Below are 21,216 nucleotides of genomic sequence, written 5' to 3' on the forward strand. Positions count from 1 at the left end.
AGGTGTTGATAGCAAACGAAACAACTGACAAAGGATTAATTTTCAAAATATACAAGCAGATCATACAACTCAAGATCAGAAAAACAAACAACCCAATCAAAGAGTGGGAAAAACACCTAGACAGACATTTCTCAAAAGAAGACATACAGATGGCTAACAAACACATGAAAAGATGCTCAACATTGCTCATTATTCAGTTCAGTTCAGTTCAGTTGCTCAGTCCTGTCCGAGTCTTTGCAACCCCATGAATCACAGCACACCAGGCCTCCCTGTCCATCACCAACTCCCGGAGTTCACTCAAACTCATGTCTATCAAGTCAGTGATGCCATCCAGCCATCTCATCCTCTGTCATCCCCTTCTCCTCCTGCCCCCAATCCCTCCCAGCATCAGAGTCTTTTCCAATGAGTCAACTCTTTGCAAGAGGTGACCAAAGTATTGGAGTTTCAGCTTTAGCATCAGTCTTTCCAATGAACACCCAGGACTGATCTCCTTTAGTATGAACTGGTTGGACCTCCTTGCTGTCCAAGGGACTCTCAAGAGTCTTCTCCAACACCACAGTTCAAAAGCATCAATTCTTTGGCACTCAGCTTTCTTCACAGTCCAACTCTCACATCCATATATGACCACTGGAAGAGAAATGCAAATCAAAACTACAATGAGATATTACCTCACACCAGTCAGATTGCTGCTGCTGAGTCGCTTCAGTCGTGTCCGACTCTGTGCGGCCCCAGAGACGGCAGCCCACCAGGCTCCCCCATCCCTGGGATTCTCCAGGCAAGAACACTGGAGTGGCTTGCCATTTCCTTCTCCAATGCATGAAAGTGAAAAGTGAAAGTGAAGTCGCTCAGTCGTGTCCAACTCCTAGCGATCCCATGGACTGCAGCTGACCAGGCTCCTCCGTTAATGGGATTTTCCAGGCAAAAGTACTGGAGTGGGGTGCCATTGCCTTCTCCTCAGTCAGATTGGCCATCATCAAAAAGTCTGCAAACAATAAATGCTGGAAAGGGTGTAGAGAAAAGGGAACATTCTTGCACTGTTGGTGGGAATGTAAATTGATACAGCCACTATGGAAGACAGTATGGAGATTCCTTTAAAAACTAGGAATAAAACCACCATATGTCCCAGCAATCCCATTCCTAGGCATATACCCTGAGAAAACCAATATTGAAAAAGACACATGTATCCCATTGTTCACTGTGGCACTATTTACAATAGCTAGAACATGGAAGCAACCCAGATGTCCATCGACAGATGAATGGATAAAGAAGTTGTGGTACATATACACAGTGGAATATTACTCAGCCATAAAAAGGAATGCATTTGAGTCAGTTCTAATGAGGTAGATGAACCTAGAACCTATGATATAGAGTGAAGTCAGAAAGAGAAAGATAAATATAATTTCCTAATGCATATGTATGGAATCTAGAAAAATGGTACTGAAGAATTTATTTACAGGGCAACAATGGAGAAACAGACATAGAGAATAGACTTACGGACATGAGGAGAGGGAAAGAGGGAGTGAGATGTGTGGAAAGAGTAACATGGAAACTTACATTACCATATGTAAAATAGCCAACGGGAATTTGCTGTATGGCTCAGAAAACTCAAACAGGGGCTCTGTATCAACCTAGAAGTGTGGGATGGGGAGGGAGGTTCAAAAGGAAAGGGATATATGTATACCTATGGCTGGTTCATGTTGAGGTTTGACAGAAAACAACAAAATTCTGTAAAGCAATTATCCTTCAATAAAAAATAAATTAATTTAAAAAAAAAAGAAAGCAGGTGTTGAATCTGACCAAATGACACCCTAAAGTAATAATAGAGCTAGTTTGCTGTTCTAAGTCCTTTACATGGGTTAATCTGTTTAATCTTACAACAAATTATTAGATAGGTACTATTATTAACTGTATTTCACAGGCAAGGAATCAGAGTTGAGAGGGATACATACGTTGCCAGAAGTTTCACAGCCAGCATCCTTGCCCAGGCAGGTTAGCTGCACTCTTAACCACTGTATTACACTAACTTACAAAGGAACGTCCAATACGACAACTAAGACACTAATCTCAGGGGTGGAGAAATACACGAGACTAGGATAAAAGTCAAAAGGCTTGAAAAGGTCAAAGGTTCTTATTTTCAAAAACAGACAGAAGATTATGAAAATGATATCCCCACGAGTCTGACATCAAATCCCAGAAAATGCATTTCTAAGCAGATAGTCTATAAGCTTAGCAAAGAAAGTAGTAAGTACTGAGTAGCAGCCCAGGCTCATTAAAGTGAGGTCGTCCCTTCTAATAGGATCACTAAAACAGCAGGCTGGGGAAATTCTGCAGACACAGAGTATCTGAGTTTAACAACACGTCAGCAATGTCTCTCTTACCTATTTTTAAATTCACAATGGATAAATGCTGTTGGTTGAAAATAATGTTCCCAAAGAGAGTTGACAAGTAGATATCTATCAAATAAGAAGGTCTTGAGTGACGTAGAACTTACAGTTATTTCTGATTTGTTCTATTGATCAGGATGGAACAAACTTTTCAAATACGAAGAGATCACAAAGTTTGGAGGTATCACTAAGAGAACAACTAAGAGAATCAATATTCAAAAATAATTTTGACAGGCTACAATAATATAACCAAATCCACAAGATGAAATTTAATGTAACAAATGAAACACACTGCACCTAAGTTAAAGAAACATAAGTTCCAGAATAAACGATGGCCTTGAAAACACTTCCTGTGGAAAATGACTTCAGGGCTGGAGTAGATGGCAAGCTCAAAATAGGCCCATAGCATGATCCTGCTGCTGAAAAAGCTAATGCAGTCCTAGGCCGTGTTTTAAAAATGTAGCTGTCATTCGCCTGAGCTCTGATCACACCCAGAACTAGATTTACTGGGATTTACAACACATTTGAGAGGTGCATTGGAATGTACCTAAGAGGAGACCTACCAAGTACCGTGAAGGGTCTAGAAAACCACATCAGGAAGCATAGTTGACAGAACCTGTAATTCCGCATGCCCAAACACGTAACTGTGTATTCCCCTCACCCTATTTGTTTCTCTTCCAGTGGTACCATGTTGGCTAATGACATGATCTGCCCACCTTTCCTCTCAATCTAGAAACCTATATATCACCTCCTAACCACCCATCTTACTACTGAGTTAATCCTTCAGTCCTGACAATTTCTATAATAAATTCTGTCTTGTCTCTCCATTCACTCTGACTTTTTTATCCTTCAACATCCGTTACTTAGACTATTGCAAAAGCCTCCTGACATGTCCCCTCATTTCATTCCTGGGTCACTTTAACCTACCTCATCACTATATGTGGTGTAATTTTATAAACATGCAAGCCAAATAGAAATGTGTTCCTCCACTTTAAACCACACTGTCCATAATATGAAGTCCAAACTCCCTAGCATGGCCACCAAGGCCACCATCTGAACCATTTTCCCATGGCCAACCCCACTTCTTGTGGCTTCTCAGTCTATACCAGATTCCAAACATACCAAAGTCTGTGCGCTTCCCTTGAATACGACCAGTACTGTAGATTAGTTCCACCATCAGAGGAGTGAGTCTGGAGTGTGAGGCGCAGGCCAAGCTGTAAGGCTTGAACCATGGCCCCTAGGACTTGACTGAATCTCCTGCCACTGCTCTTCCAAATCCATGACCTCATTCCTGCCGAGGCCACGATCCCTGAGAGCTGCTCTCCGCCTGAGTGGGGTGAGGGGACTGAGGCAGACCCATCCCAAAGGGAAGCATCATCCTCTAAAGGGTCACTTTAGAGGTCTCTCCCTCAGCCTGCCTGAAGCTTTCTTAGGACTGTGCTGCAGTAAGAGACCCTTCTTACCCAACCATCCCATTCATTCTTCAACACCCAGACCCAGATACCTCTCCTCGGTGAAGATTGCTTTGATCTACCTACAAATACAAGTTTCCTTGCGCCCCTCTTCTGGACCAGTTCCCTGCACTCTCACTCTCACTGTATACTTTTGGATGGTATAAAGGAGAAAAAATGGCATGAGAAGCCTTTATTTAAAAAAAAAATAATAATAAAGGATCAAATATAACTGACTCTTCTCCTCCTCCAACATGAAATTACTGTGCCCTGAAAATGTGTTTATTCCATAAGGCATAGAAACAACATAAATCTGCTCTGACCTGGCAGTCAGGTCTTAGAAGACACGTAAATAACAAAACTCTTTTTCACTGGGCACCTGTAGCAACGGTGCATGAAGGTAGTACTTTTGTTTCTTGAGGCAATCTTAGAAACGTGGTTTTAAAATATCATTTTTCTCCCGACAGCATTAATCCTAAAACATAAATTCTGATTTCAGCTCTCTTCTCTCTGACACTAATCCTGGGCCCAGCATGGACCATTCCTTAAATTTATAACATATGAAGCAACAGAAACCAACCTTAATCCTCTGCTCCAAGTTTCTAAAGAAATGTAACATCTTGATTGATTGAAATACTTTCTCATTTTGGAGAGTGGTGTTCACCTCTGCGTGATTCCTGTTGAGAGAAAGCTCTTGTGAAATTTCTTTTCTCCCATTAGTAACCCTTTTCCTACATACCTAGGTGTGTTTCCTACCCCTAGATAAATTTATGTTAAAATGTAAAATGCTTCTGCAGCATGTATAGCATAATGTCTCCCCAATATTATAATATCCCCATTACAAACAAAATATCATGTGAAATCTGAAATTATTTTGCATAGTCCCTTGTTTCTGTGGTTGATTTACTAATGTTTTCTTCTATGTGTCCCATACAATTAGGTAGAGTTTCTGTCTGTTTTATTCAATTCCTAGCACCATAATAGGCTCTCAAATATTTATCAGTTCAGTTCAGTCGCTCAGTCATGTCTGACTCTTTGCGACCCCATAAACTGCAGCACGCCAGGCCTCCCTGTCCACCACCAACTCCCGGAGCCTACCCAAACCCATGTCCATTGAGTCGATGATGCCATCCAACCATCTCATCCTCTCTTGTCCCCTTCTCCTCCTGCCTTCAATCTTTCCCAGCATCAGGGTCTTTTCAAATGAGTCAGCTCTTCGTATCAGGTGGCCAAAGTATTGCAGTTTCAGCTTCAACATCAGTCCTTCCAAAGAACACCAGGACTGATCTCCTTTAGAATGGACTGGTTGGATCTCCTTGCAATCCAAGGGACTCTCAAGAGTCTTCTCCAACACCACAGTTCAAAAGCATCAATTCTTCAGCACTCAGCTTTCTTCACAGTCCAACTCTCACATTCATACATGACCACTGGAAAAACCATAGCCTTGACTAGACAAGCCTTTGTTGGCAAAGTAATGTCTCTGCTTTTTAATATGCTGTCTAGGTTGGTCATAACTTTCCTTCCAAGGCGCAAACGTCTTTTAATTTCATGGCTTCAATCACCATCTGCAGTGATTTTGGAGCCCTCAAAAATATTTATAGGGTGAATGAAAATCCTAGAGAAGAGAAGCATTGTAACTCTCCAAACTGAGATAGCAAATACAACATGTTGCCGCTGCTAAGTCCCTTCAGTCGCATCCGACTCTGTGCGACCCCATAGATGGCAGCCCACCAGGCTCAGCCATCCCTGGGATTCTCCAGGCAAGAGTACTGGAGTGGGGTGCCACTGCCTTCTCCGAAATACAACATGAGAGTCTATAAAATCAGATGTGAACTATGTCCCATTCTATTTTTTCTAGGCAACATCAACATCATCATATTGAGAAGTTGAGGTGGTAGAGTGAGTATATTATAAAACTAAAATTTAGTCAGATTATGTAGTAAGCTGAATATCCAGTCCTCACCCCTGGAACCTCTGACTGTGACGTTACATGGAGAATGGACTCTGCAAGTGTGATTTGAGGATCTTGAGATGGAGACATTCTCCTGAATTATCCAGGTGGCCCTAAATATAATCATGAGGGACCATCTAAGAGGGAGGCAAAGGGAGACTTGACAGAAATAAGAGAGAAGGTGATAAAGGTGACATCATTACATCACCTTTGTCATGATGTAATGACAAAGTAAAGAGAGATCTGAAGACCTCATTGATGGTTTTGAAGATGGAAGAAGGGGCATACAGTGTGTGCCAACAAAGGTCCAAAGTTTCCAACAAGGGTCCGTCTTGTCTAGGGGCACGCAGTGTGTGAGGCTCACACTGCAAGTAATGAAGCTTTCGAAACTGGAAAAGGCAAAGGAACAGATTTTCCCCCAGAATCTCCAAGGGGGTGTGGCCCAGCCAACCCTTGGATTTAGTCCAGTGAAACTGATTTTGGACTTCTGACCTCCAGAATTATAAGAAATAAATGTGTGCTGTTTTAAGCCACCAAGTTTGCAGTAATTTATTATAAGAGTCATAGGAAACTGCTACATATATAAGTATCATCTCTTGGCAAGACCTATAACATTGATGATAGTGAATATTTACCAAGGCTCTGTTATAAGTCCCTTATGTGTATTGCTGCTTTCATATCTCACAGAGTATCTATGAAGGAATTACTATTTACATCCCCATTTTATAGTTTTTTACTATGTCATACAATTAACACAGTACAGAGATGGAATGTGAAGCAAAGCAGTCCACAAGCCATAGCTTGTTGCTCTGACCTCTACCCTTCAATGTTTACTATTCACATGCCTCTTGTATTTTGATATGTTAGGGGGTGAGAAGCAGTGATGGGCCACCCAGAAATCACACCATTACAATATAATGTGTCTACTACCATTATATCATTCACTTCAAAGGACTGTTTCAAATATTTCCTGTTTAACACTTGGAAAAACCGAGTCATAAAGAGATTCAGGGTGTTCAACAAGCCTGTGGCAGGCTGGGAACAGAGCAACCACTGAGTGACTGACTCTGCTCTCAATCAATTATATCACATTTTATGTGCTTTCAATTCTTTAAAGCTCCTTCACACCTTTTATCTCTTCTGAGCCTGTCAACAATTCTACAAGGTGAGAGGAACAAGTGTTATGACTTTCATTTTAAAGGTGAAAACCTGAAGTACAGGAGTTGAGCAAAGTTCATACACTCACTCTGCTGATTTGTGTGATGACAAGAAAAGTGCTCAAGTCTCCTGTTTCCAACTCTGAGCTCTTTCCACTCATCCACACTTGGCCATCTCATAAATGGTCCAACATGAGTTTCCAACAAAGGTCCACCTAGTCAAAGCTATGGTTTTCCCAGTAGTCACATATGGATGTGAGAGTTGGACTATAAAGAAAGCTGAGTGCTGAAGAATTGATGCTTTTAAACTGTGGTGTTGGAGAAGACTCTTGAGAGTCCCTTGGACTGCAAGGAGATCAAACCAGTCCATCCTAAAGGAAATGAGTCCTAAATATTCATTGGAAGGACGGATGCTGAAGCTGAAGCTTCAATACTTTGGCCACCTGACGTGAAGAGCTGACTCATTTGAAGAGACCCTGATGCTGGGAAAGACTGAAGGGGGGAGAAGAATGGGATGACAGAGGATGAGATGGTTGGATGGCATCACCGACTCAGTGGACATGAGCTTGAGTAAGTTCTGGGAGTTGGTGATGGCAGGGAAGCCTGGCATGCTGCAATCCATGGGGTCACAAAGAGTTGGACACAACTGAGCAACTGAACTGAACTGAACTGAGTTTCTGGGCTATTCTGTAAATAACTTCAGAAACAAGACTCATCACTGGAATGGGTCCTATCTAGTCCTGTGATACACAGTGTGGGAGCAAGAAACCATGATCAACATATGGCTCTTAAGCATTTGAAATGTGATGGGTCAAAATTGAGATCTGTTGTATGTGTAAAATGCACCCTGGATTTTGAAAACTTAGTATGCAAAAGAGAATATAAAATACCGTAGTAGTATTTTTATTTGAAAGTGAAAGTCACTCGGTCTTGTCCAACTCTTTGTGACCCCATGGACTGTTGCCCAGCAGGCTCCTCTGTCCATGGGGATTGTCCAGGCAAGAATACTGGAGTGGGTGGCCATGCACTCCTCCATAGGATCTTTGCAACCCAGGGACCGAACCCAGGTCTCCCGCACTGCAGGTAGATTCTTTACTGTCTGAACCACCAGGAAAGCTATTAATATAGTATTTTGGATGTATTGGGTTAAAATATAATATATTTTTAAATTAATTTCACCTATTTCCTTTTAACTTCCTGCTACTTGAAAAGCTAAAATTAACTATATGACCCACATTTCACAGCTCTAGATTGTATCCCAGCCAGTGCAGAAAAGAGTCCCTTACCAGCATCCATAAGACAATCCCAATTCAAAAATCTCCAGAGACAGAAACATACTCAAGGAGCAGCCAATTCTATTTTTGGAAGTCTCTAATGGAAAGTTATTTTCCACTGAATGAAAACTATAGGTAAGGGAAGGGAAATCGCTTACCAAGTATATATCCCTGAGTGATAACGTGCCAACACAACAGGATATTGATAGTGGAGTAGGCTGTTTGCATGTACATGTGTGGGGGCAGGGAATACACAGGTAATCCCCATACCTTCCACTAAATTTTGCTATGAAGCTAAAAACTTGTCTATTTTTTCACTACAATTAAAAGAAAAGAAGAAGAAAAGAGGTTGTGATGGCCAATTTTTTGTGCCAACTTGACTGGGCCACAAGGTACCTAGCTATTCGGTCAAAACATAATCTTGAGTATTCTGAAGGATGTTCTTGGATGTGCTTAACATTTGAATTGATAGACTAAGTTAAGCAGAATGCCCTCCATAATGTGGAAGGCCATCAGCCAGTCAGCTGAAGGCTGGACAGAGGAAGAAGCTGACCCTCTCACGTAGAAAGGGAACTCCTCCTACCTGAGTACATGTGTGGGTACACTGGTCTCCTCTAGCCCCTGGATCAGACTGAATCAGTGGTGCTTCCTGGGTCCTGCTGACTGCAGATCTTGGGACTTGTCAGCCTCCATAATCATGTAAGACAATTCCTTATAATTAACTGTTGTAATTCCTTATAGTATACACTATTGGTTCTGTCTCTCTGAAGAACCCTCATTAATACATATGTCTATAAGAATTGCCATAGAAGATACTTTGATAAATAAAAAAACTTAAAGAAGATTCACATGAAGAGAGAGAGAGGGGAAGTAAGGAAGAGGAAGGAAGGAGGGAAGAAAGGGGGAAAAATGAAAACCAACAAGAATAAAAACAAAATCTTTATCCATATAGTCTTTTTATATATATATACAGAGTATCTCTAGAAAATAGATGCAGTGATGACCTCAGGAGGGAGAAAGAAATTAGAGGTCTGGGCAATGGTGGGGGTGGATAGAAAATGCAGTTTTCACAGGATGTCTTTTGGTACTCTTTAGTGTTTTTCTTTGAATGTGTCCATTCGAATAAATACATTTGGAATAAAAATCACTATGCTTTGACTAAGAATTCCTTACCAAAAAATCCTAAGAACAGATATTTTAAAGAAAACTCTTCAGCTTATGAGCTTGAACAGGGAGTAACTGGCCAGAGTTTTATAGCATGAAATATTTTGGTACCTTATACCCTGACTCGAGGCTCACTCCACGTCTGAAAGGACATCAGCAATGACTGAAACCGAGGGCTGAAGGAAGGACACCACCCCGACACTGCCTTCCCAAGATCACACCCTCACCAGGCCTCTCTCCCCTTCTCTACAGGAGGGGGATGGCAGTGGGCAAGCTGCAGAGCTAAGCTGCAGACAGGACCGTGAGTCCCTTCACCCTCCCCTCGGGCACAGGGGACATGAGTCCCCAGGAGGGTAGCCCCAGACATGGGGCTCCTCCTCCCCTGACACGTCCAGTGACAGCTAGAAGGGTGTCATTCGCTGATGGCTGACACAGGATCAACTGAGAACCCCACGAGGCCAGCACCTAACTGGGAGCCCAAACTACTGACCTGTGAGGGTCTGGGCAGGGCAGCCTATTTCACCATTCAAACTGGGCACAGAATCCATTCCAGAAGCCCTTCCTTGCTTTCAAATCTAGCTCTGTGACACACGTGTAAGCACAGCACCCTCACACACGGGCTTCCCTCCTGAGGAAATCTGTTTGCTCTAATCCACAGGAAATGACAGTGTTGACATCAATGCCCTAATTTATGAACCTGCCTCCTAAATTGTTCAGAGTGATTTGCTACGAGCCTATGAACATTTCTCATCTGCCATCTACCGTGATCGATAGAGATTCAGGAACTGTGATCACAGTGGGGAAGGTGAGGTAACCGTGCTGAGCGATCATCCAAGTCCTCGAGTACGTCAAGAGAAAAATCCCTGTTTCTCTTGGAGGGAGAGGGGCGAAGTACTTCTTTCACTGTCCTCATCAGGAGACGGGGTTTAGACATCTCATACTTGCTCTTTGCCAACAAATGACTAATCTAATGGCCCTCAATTTGTTTCCTTGTCTGCTAAAAGAATAACGATGCCTTTTTCATAGGCTAGTGATAAGGACTAAATGAGAGAATATAGGGGAAACTGTTTATCGCTCCGTCAGTCATTGAATTTAATTTCCTCTCACCTTGGAAGAAGTGCAGAAACGTGGTGCAGCATTCTACATACAGAAAACAAGCGGTATCTTCTCAATCCAGGAGCAGCCTAAAAAGCTTTTCATGCTGTCTCTATGTTTCAGCTAAACTCTACCTCACACACTTTCTTCTAATGTTACCTGGTAATTAATACAATAGAGGATCAGTATGCATGGTGCATACTAGAGTCCCAATCTCTAGTTTCCAGAAAATGTTGAAGCAAAGGAGAGTCTCAAGTAGTAACAAGGCCCAGGTAGCAGCTGAGCACATCAGATGCTTTGACTCTTTCAAGTCTCTCAACAACCCTGACGTGGGTACTATTATTTTCTACCATTTTGCTGATAGGGAAATTGAAGCACAGAAAGGTAATTTGCCCCAGGTCACAGAGTCCATATGGTGGACTGGGATTAACAAAATGCTCAGTGCTTAATCATTAGGTTAAACTGCCCTCAAGGGGCCAGAAGACCACCAGCCTGAAGTTGAGAAGAGGAGGAGGCCAGTGTCTGAGGTCGGAAAAGAAATATCCCTCCTTTCCTTCTTGATCTTGCCTTTAATGTAACTCTGCCTTTTCATTTCACTTCAGCCCAATTCTCTAACCTGTTAGCTCTATTATTTTTTCCTTTGCATATAATTTTATTTATTTTTGGCTGTACTGGGTCTTCATTGTTGCACACGGGCTTTCTCTAGTTTGAGGTTTCGCGAGGTGCAGCAAGCAGGGGTTACTATTTGCAATGCATGAGCTTCTCATTGCAGAAGCTTCTTTTGTTGCAGAGCATGGGCTCTAGAGTACAGGCTCAGTAGTTGTGGTGCATGGGCTTAGTTGCTCCTTGGCATGTGGAATCTTTCCAGACCAAGGATTGAACCCATTGAGCCGATTCTTAACCACTGAACCACCAGGGAAGTCTGCCCCTGAATCTTTGACCCCTTAATTTAAATTAGGATTTTGTTTTTGGATGTTTGACTGAGGTCTCCTTTCCCCAGATTTTCTCTTCACATATGCTTTCAATGCTTGCCTTTTCCAATTCACTGTTCTACAACACCTTCCAAGCTCTGCTCAACTCTGCTCTAGTTTCATGGGTCTATTCAGTCTCCCCTAGTTCATCTGTGGATTCTTGACCTTCATAGCTTTCTTCCAATATTCAGTTCAGTTCAGTTCAGTCACTCAGTCGAGTCCGACTCTTTGTGACCCCATGAATCGCAGCACGCCAGGCCTCCCTGTCCATCACCAACTCCCGGAGTTCACTCAAACTTATGTGCATTGAGTCGGTGATGCCATCCAGCCATCTCATCCTCTGTCGCCCCCTTCTCCTCCTGCCCCCAATGCCTCCCAGCATCAGGGTATTTTCCAATGAGTCAACTCTTCGCATGAGGTGGCCAAAGTATTGGAGTTTCAGCCTCAGCATCAATCCTTCCAATGAACACGCAGGACTGGTCTCCTTCCAATATTACTCAGCCACAAAAAGAATGAAATAATGCCATTGCAGTAACATGGATGGACTTAGAAATTATCATACGAAGTGAAGTTAATCAGACAGAGACAAATATCATATGATATCACTTACATGTGGAATCTAAAAAAATAATTCATATGAACTTATTTACAAATCATAGACTTACAGACATAGAAAAAAAATTCTTACACCTACTAAAGGGGAAAGCAGGGTGTAGGGATAAACCAGGAGCTTGGGATTAACAGATACACACTACTATATAAAAAATAAGCAACAAGGACTTACTGTAGAGCATAGGAAACTATATTCAATATCTTGTAATAACCTTAATAAAAAAGAATCTGAAAAAGAACATATATATGTGTGTGCATATGTGTATAATCGAATCACTTTGCTATACATCTGAAACTAGCACAATATTATAAATCAACAATACTTCAATTTAAAAAACAAAAAATCACCCCCCCTCAAAAAAGTATAGTGAATCCTGCTCCTGTATGAAACCTTCCTCTTCTGCGCTCTCCTGTGGGGAGAGAGGTCATCCCTCTAGGTGTCCATGGCCTGCCTTGCTTGTGACACGTCTGCAAACTTCCATGGAGTGTCTTCTATATTTTGAAATATCCCATCTCACCTAACACAATGCCTTAGATACAACAGAAGACTGATAAGTTGAGGCTAACGTTACTGTTCTAATCAAACATGCCAGCGGCATCAGCCACATCCACTGTGTCTCCCTTGGGTCAGTTAAAGGCCTACTGGGCTTCGCTAGTGGTTCAGCAGCAAACCATCCGCCTGCAACGCAGGAGCTGCAGGAGATGCGGGTTTGTATCCCTCAGTCGGGAAGTTCCCTGGAGGAGGGGATGGCAACCCACTCCAGTATTCTTGCCTGCAGAATCCCATGGACAGAGGAGCCCGGCAGGCTACGGTTCATAGAGTCTCAAAGAGTCTCACACAACTGAAGAGACTTAGCACAGCACAGCACATATTCACACTCGTAAACCCATGTCTACACATGATCATTCTTGTTGCCAACAAAAAGCAATGCAGATGCCATTGTACACACAAATGGGCAAGAGAGCTGTTCCTCACACAGAGACAAAGAGAAGGAAATATGCAATATTAAGAGAAGGCGAAAGAGAAGGGAGGAAGAAGGAGGATAGCCGTGCTGCAACAGGAAGGGGGGAAGCTGCAGCGCTGAATTTGCGTCACTCTTAAATAAACACTCCCCACCCTGAGGCCTATTCAAAGACAGAAGAAAGGTTTCAAAACATAGTCTGAAGACGCACTGAAGAAAACATGTCAGTAAATTTAATATTATTTAAATTCCTGCTGCATGTTCTGAGAGAGTTATAAAGTCACATCCATTTTTCATTTGCTTTTATGTACTTTCTGATTCACAAATATACATCTGTACAGTTCTGGAGGGGAAAAAAGTCAGGGTTTTGTTTAGATTATTTTGTTTGTTTTTGCTAATCATATCTAACTAAGAGGAGTTTTTATTTTTGATTAAAAATAAGTCAAAAGATTATTGAATGTGAAGCCAACTGCTGCTTTCCAAACTCACCAGACCATTGCTAACTCACCAAAGTCAGGAAGCAATAATAATTCCTTCTCTTTATAGAATGCCTTTTCTCCCCAGGAAACTTCAAAGCTCTTTGCTGACGCTCAGGCTCTGCAGCTGCCAGGAAAGAAATGTGGCTCCACTTACCTCAAAGGGAGGGTCAGAAGCACATGGGGAACCACTCACCCACAGCGGGCATGCCCGCTGCTTCCACTTTATCAGAGCCCACACCCAAAGCTCTGGTTTGGGGGCAAGAAAACAGGAGAGGCAGCAGTAGTACCAAGCTGCTTTCATCCCTCACCCGCCCAGACAAAGGTCCTAATGACGGGAGTGACTAGATGCAATGTTGTGAGTCAGGTAATCATATCAATTACTGGAATGAATAGTAGTCAAAAACACAAAGTCACATCCTTCACTGCTGGAAAAACTGTCTTGGGCTAATCCTATCAACACTCCTACAAAAAAAGTTATTGTGTGAACAGAAAAGAAAAACAAAAACCTATGAACTCTGGTACCTCCTGGCATACATCCTATCTTCCCATTATTGTTGTTCGGTCATTAAGTTGTTCGGTCACATCTCTCTGTGACCCTGTGGACTGCAGCACACCAGGTCGCTCTGTTCTCCATTGTCTCCCAGAGTTTGCTCAAATTCTGTCCATTAAGTCAGTGATGCTAAGACCATCTCATCCTCTGTCGCCCCTTCTCCATTCACCTCAATCTTTCCCAGCATCAGGGTCTTTTCCAGCAAGACAGTTCTTCATATCAGGTGGCCAAAGTATTAGAGCTTCTGCTTCAGCATCAGTCCTTCCAGTGAATATTCAGGGTTGATTTCCTTTAGGATTGAGTGGTTTTATCTCCTTGCAGTCCAAGGGACTCTCTGCACCACAGTATTTTCCAGCACCATAATATCTTCTCAGACTCAACCCTATCCTCCTAGATAAAACAAAGGAACTATTATTTCCTGAATACCTAATATATGTGGGGCATTTCAGTCTTATGGTTCTGAATCCTCACAGCCATCTGGAGAGAGAGGTATTATTACTTATTTTTTAATAAATGATGACACTCAGGTGCAAAAAGATTTCATTTTTTTTTAATCAATGCTAGATATCTAAGGAGGAAACATTTCTAATAGAGCTGCAACCATCAGTTTGTCTTGGGAGATATAATTTCACTGCTGCTCAGTGTAGTGATGCCATGGCGGCCACCTCCAGCTTGCAAACCCAGGTCAGTTTGATTCCAACTCAATTGCTAGCAATGAAGCCTTCCTCCATCTTCATAGGTCTTAAAAGCATCCAGTTCTTTGGGTACAAATAAATGGATACAGGCAGAGCATCATACAAACTCCATTTCTGCTTTTACCCTCTCCATTTCTGGTTTTGCTCTCACAAAAAAGTCAAAGAAAAGAAGGCAAATTTGAACATATAAGCTAGCCATCAGCTGATGAGCCAGCTGAACGTGCACTCAGGTGAAACCAAGCAGAGGGTGGATCTGCCACAGTTTTACAGATGAAGAGACTGAGACTCGCAGAGATGGACCCTCTCACCCAAGAACAAAGAACTAGTTGCTGAGTCAAGAGGCGGAATGTCAACTTGAATCTTCCTGTTTCTATTGCACTTGCTCTTTGCAGAGGAGCCCACTGCATCCATGTTCATGATGACTCTTCTAGGCTTAGTCAACTTGTGGGGTCAGGCATTGAGCAGGACTCCACACTCTCCAGTGAGGTCTCATAATTAAACTTGAATGTTGACATCAGTCTCTAGGTTTACTGAACACCAGATCTGTTGATTTACATGGGAGCAGGAGTTGTTTCTCAAAAGATCTGGTCTTTCCAGGGAGAAGAGGATACAGTCTTCTATCTAGGGACACCCTGTGGCTCATAGACTCTCCCTCAATGGGCTGTCAGCACCACTTGACCATCCCTGAGCCTTCACCCTACTCAGGGGCCAGGGTGGCTCAGAGTCATCCTTTGTTCATGCTTTCACGTCATTTCCGATGCTGGGTATATTCTGCGGATAGAAGTGATCCAGGCCTTTCAGTTTACTTCTGCCATTACTGAACCTAAGACCTGTGAAGAGGCCTGCGTGTGATCAGTATAAATTTTAGAAAGACAGCCAGTCCCAAGGAAATTGTGGGCAGTGGTGGTCTTTCTGTGAAGTTTGCATAGTTTTATTCTATAGACTAAATGAAGCATGACAGTGTTAGTAGCTCAGTTGTGTCTGACTCTTTGTGACCTCACGGACTATAGCCCAACAGGCTCCTATGTCCATGGAATTCTCCTGGCAAGAATACTGGAGTGGGTTGTTATGGCCTCCTCCAGGGGAATCTTCCCAACCCAGGGATTAAACCCAGGTCTCCTACACTGCAGGCAGATTCTTTACCGTCTAAGCCACCAGGGAAGCCCCATAGACTGAATAGTAGCCCCTTATTCTGAGGAGGGAGAGCACTCTTCTATATATAAATTGGAATTTCCAGAAAATTTTGGAATTTCCAGAAAAACGATGGAATACAACTAGCCTCCGAGGATGGGTATATCATGTAGTGTCAAAGAGAGTTTGACAAAGAGAACTCTCTCTCACAAAGAGAACAAGAAGATCTCCAGCAGATGGAGAAAGGAAAGGAGCAGGAAAAGGCAAAGATACTGTTGAAAATTTAGAGATGAGAATGCACAAAATGCATGGCTTTAAGTATATAAGTATATAAGTAGCCTTAGGTGGAAGAAAAGGATGATGACAGACAGCATGAACTTGATCAGTTCTTGTATCTGCTGAGATAACATCCCTTTTCCTTTGCAAATAAATGCCAAAAGGCTAGCCCAGGCCCCTCAACATCCACGACCAGTAGTTTTGGAACAGAGTGCAAGTTATACACTGATTATCACTTAAATTTCCCTATGCAAGTGAGCGATGATGCCTATATTTGATGAGAGTTCCTTGCAGGACAGGGCAGCTTCTTTCTGGTTGTTTTCACGATGTTCCCAGGTTACAAACCACTCCCCTAAGAGGAAGATAGTGAAAGACAGATGAACCTGGTGTGTTGCAGTCTATGGAGGCACAAAGAGTCGGATACCACTTTGCAACTGAACAAAACAACAACAGAGGGTCCCAGTCATTCTGATTGGAGCCAAGACGTAGGCGGCTTAATGCCTCCCTTCCTTCAACCCCACACAACTCCAGTGATAGCTTACTGGAGAAGTTCGCACTTCTCACGATGTGAGCAAGGTCAATAACTACTGGAGAAGTGACAAGTTCAGAAACCAAACTAGGACACGGGCCCTCTGGCTCTAGCCCTACTACTGTGTTTCCAGGGCTTCAGGCCTGGGAGAGGACAACAACTGACACGGTGTGAATTCCTAAGCCATGCCAGGCACGTGCTGTGTGGCACTGCGTACTTTACACTACTCAACCCCTGTATAAGCATATAAAAGTGTTATTCATCCCCATTCTATAGATTAGAAAATCAAGTCTCCACAAACTTATGGAAGATCAAACAGTAAATTGTGGAGCTAGAATTCACACCCAAATTTTTCTAACTTCAAAACCAATAAATACCCTTCAAGTAAAGGGATAAAAAGGAATGGGAGAAAAAAGACCTTTTATGGAACAACACTGAGTCAACTGTAGTGATGTGGATGTACCTAGAGCCCGTCATACAGAGTGAAGTCAGCAAGAGAAAAACAAATATCAGGTATTAACTTATGTGCTGTGCTTAGTTACTCAGTCGTGTTCACCTCTTCATGACCCCGTGGACAGTAGCCCACCAGGCTCCTCTGTCCATTGGATTTTTCAGGTGATAGTATTGAAGTGGCTTGCTGTTTCCTCCTCCCGGGGATCTTCCCAACCCAGGGATCAAACCCGCGTTTCCTGTGTCTCTCTCACTGCAGGTGGATTCGTCACCCGCTGAGCCACTGGGGAAGTCCCTACACATATATATGGAATCTAGAAAAATGGTGCTGGTGAACCTATTTGCAGGGCAGGAACAGAGGGCAGATGTAGAGACCAGCCTTGTGGACATGAGGTCAGAGGAGGAGAGAGCGGAACGAGCGGAACGAGCTGAGAGAGCAGCACTGCCATATATACATCACTACGTGTTAAGATGCTAAACAGAATTAGCGGGAAGCTGCTGTTTAGCACAGGAAGCTCAGCTCAGCGCTACGTGCTGACCCTGTTGGGTGGGTGCGGGGCTGAGAGGGAGGCTCTCAGGGAGCGGGACATGCGGACACACGGTGGACTCACACTGCTGTGTAGCAGAAACGAACACTGTAAAGGAGCAATATTCCAATAAAAAAATACTCTATCACTCTTTACTAAATAGAAACTGCTTTTCTATTTAAATATTAAGACCTCTCTCTGTTTTTCATCCCTATTAGCTCTAAAATACTATTAATATTCTGATTCTGGATAGAGTCCTAATAGTTGAGTTCTTCCTTTCTGTGATTCATTACTTTATTTTTTTACTGAGATATAACTGTAACATAACATTATATTAATTTCAGGTGTACAACATAGCAATTTGAAATCTTTATATTGCAAAAATAGTTGAGTTCTAATAGGAAAAAAATTGTATCCACATGCCCTATGAACTGTTATCAAAGGAGATCAAAATAAATGAAAGCATATACAACTCATCAGGTAGGTATTGCAATAAAATTTTAATAAAAATGCGTACTTTCCTCCTAAGGCCTTTGACATTTCAAGAAGTAGGAGGTATAAGGTGCTCCATGAATATGTAAATATCTGAATTATTCTGAAACAACTAATGCATTGTCAACCCACAATTCAGTTAAGTTTTCTTTTTTGGTCTGCAAAAAAAAAAAAAATGCAGGTTTAAAGGAGGTATTCTAACAATCTTACTCAATTTTTCTATGGGTGTACATACATATACAAACTTGAAGAAACGGAGAGAGATGTCCACCCATCTGGCCAAATCCAGTGACGCATATTTCCCACCATCCTGCCTGTCCCCTCTGCAGCGGCTGACACAGGTAACATCACCCTCAGTCTTGAAACACTGTCTCCATCCCTTTGCTGCACTTTGGACATGACAACTGCTTCTCAGTGTCCTTTGCTCCTGCTCCTTCTCACTTCTAAATATCGAAATGTTCCAGAACTCCATCCTCTCTTCACATTATCCCTAAATTTATCTCATCCAGGCTCAAGACTTTAATTGACATTTATACTCATGGACCCAACATGTATATCTCTAGTTCAGCGTCTCCTCTAAGCACCTGGTTTATATATCCAGTCTCCTCCTTGACATCACCAGCTGGCCTCCATCAGGCATTTCAAACTTAACATATCTAAAACATCACTCCTAATAAACTGAATCCCTTTTCACATCACTGTTCAGTCCAGAATCCCAGGGGTCATTCTGAATCCTCTTTTTCCTCTAACCCTTTATTCAAGCCATCAGCAAACCCTGTTGACTCTCTCTTCAAAATGTGCCTCAAGTCCAAACCTTTTTATCACCTCCATTGAAACCACTATGGTCCAAGTTCCAACATCTCCTTTTTGCACAGCTGCTAAAGCTTACTGGCTCTCCCAACTTTGACTCCTCTCTGCCTTCAGTCTAGTCTTGATGTAGCAGTCAGTCAGAACTCTTAAAGATGAATCAAATTATGTGATCCACCTTTGCTCAAATCCTTCATTGTATTCCCACTTATAATAAAACCCAATGGCCTTCAGTGCTTCACATGACCCAGATGCTCCTACCTCTTAAAAGTGAAGTAGCTCAGTCGTGTCCAACCCTTTGCAACCCCATGGACTGTAGCCTACCAGTCTCCTCAGTCCGTGGAGTTTTCCAGGCAAGAATACTGAAGTGGGTTGCCATTTCCTTCTCCAACCTCTTAGGCCTCATCAATTACCTCTCTCCCTTCACTCACTCTGACCCTCATCCTTGCTACTTCCAGAAATGCTTCAAGCTTATTCCTACCTCCGAACTCTGCACTAACTCTTTCTTCTCCTGGAACATTATGCCCCCAATGTTCACATAGCCCATGACTTCACATAACTCAGGTCTCTCTGCTCAAATGTAACCCCTTCTGAGAAGACTTTCCCAGCTGTTCCAGTTAAATTCATACCATGAAACACAAACACCCCTAGTTCTATTCCTTTATCTTGTTTTAACCTCTTCAGAGCCCTTTACCTGCAATTATTTTAATTATTACTGTCATAACTATCTTATTATTTGTCCATATACATTTCTCCATAAATGGATTCATTTACCCATTTATTTATTCATTTATTCTCTGCTTTCCAATTAGAATGTAATCTCTTGTCTGTTTTATTTTTTTTCACTGCTATATTCCAGTGCTAACCATGGTCCTTGAAACACAGCAGGCACTCAATAAATGTGATAATTGAATACCTGAATTTTCTGGATGCCCAATGCCATTCTGTGATGCTCTGTTACTTTTCCCAATATAGCCTTTATCTTTAGTATCTTCCTATATAGTTGCCAGAAGTTCATTTTGTTTATAGTTCATACACTGAATTTTTATCCCTTCAATACCAGTTACCCACTTCCTAATTATGGCTAGACTTACTCCTCTATTTTTTAGATGCTACATCTCTGCCTTTTTTATCTAAATACTCTTGATCTCTGAGTAGTCCAAATACAGCCTATGTACCCTCAATGGTAAGAGTATTTTTATTATGCTCCTCTGGATACAAGTATAATCTTCTGATTAGGCTCTAGAGAGAAAACATTTTCCCTCCTTATCTCTGTCTCCTCCCAGCCCTCCTGCCCTAGACACACACAAATACTAGACAGCACTGTTGGGCTGATGTCACTTCCTGCATCGTGCTGTGGATCCGTCTATGTCTGCTGCTGTGTAAGCTGCATAATCACAGAAGAAAGATAATGAGAAAACCCCACATGATTCTTCCCCTTGACTGGGGCTGGGGCAGAAGGTTATCACAGTGTGTATAAGAGGATGTGTCTGTGTTTTGCTGGGGCTAATGTGCAGAAATACAATTATAGTCAGATTGGCCCCAGTCTGGGAGTAGCAATTAGTAATGCACACCAACTAAAAAAATAAAAGACTGTTCCAGTTCATCTTAAAAATAAGCAAACCTTTGAGAGAGGTATATTAGAAACCATTTCTAAAAGACATTGACAAACTTTTACTGCTAAACTATATTAAACAATTGAAAGAACAATATAGTTTTACCAGTCTAGAGTGAGACTTGATCACTGGAAGGCTTTTAAAAATGATTGAAAGCAACATTACTTTCCCTGTACTTCATAGAAACCATATTTGCATAATTGCATAAAGTGACTCAGAATTGACCTCACTCATGAAAACAGGCAACAGATGGCATTAAAATGTGAGGGTGAAGGAAAATGCATTAGGGAAATCATTTACAAAACCTAAGAGATCAGCCTATTTTTCAGAGTCCATGGAATTTATAATTATTTGTTTGCTGCTATGTTCATTGTTTTGAAAGATGTGACCCAGAATTTTGTGAAGGCTCCCATACATGGCCTCTAATTTTTTTTTTACTCACTTACACTTGGCTAAGGAGAAAAAAAAAGCTTCCATAATCATTGTAGTCCATGCAATCAAATCTTTTTCATTTTTTATATCCCATTTCTATTATTATCTGTTCTGAGTGTAAATCCTCAGTTGTCTTCAGACAGCCAGCTCCAGTAGGACTCTGAGATTTCCCCCTCTCGAACTGGAATTCATTTGGAGCATCACAAATCTC

At 42.1% G+C, this 21,216-nt stretch overlaps 1 long non-coding RNA gene across 1 annotated transcript in view; it reads right to left on the minus strand.

Moving 5' to 3' along the window:
• Positions 1-21,216, minus strand: part of LOC129633308 (uncharacterized) — a 117,092-nt gene that overhangs the window by 12,180 nt on the left and 83,696 nt on the right. The window contains exons 4-5 of the long non-coding RNA XR_008705013.1: positions 13,655-14,440; positions 4,416-4,512 (exon numbers count right to left, since the gene is read on the minus strand). This is a non-coding gene — a long non-coding RNA (uncharacterized LOC129633308). The remainder of the gene's footprint in view (positions 1-4,415; positions 4,513-13,654; positions 14,441-21,216) is intronic.

The sequence above is a fragment of the Bubalus kerabau genome, chromosome 18 (assembly GCF_029407905.1).
Source record: "Bubalus kerabau isolate K-KA32 ecotype Philippines breed swamp buffalo chromosome 18, PCC_UOA_SB_1v2, whole genome shotgun sequence".
Taxonomy (NCBI): domain Eukaryota; kingdom Metazoa; phylum Chordata; class Mammalia; order Artiodactyla; family Bovidae; genus Bubalus; species Bubalus kerabau.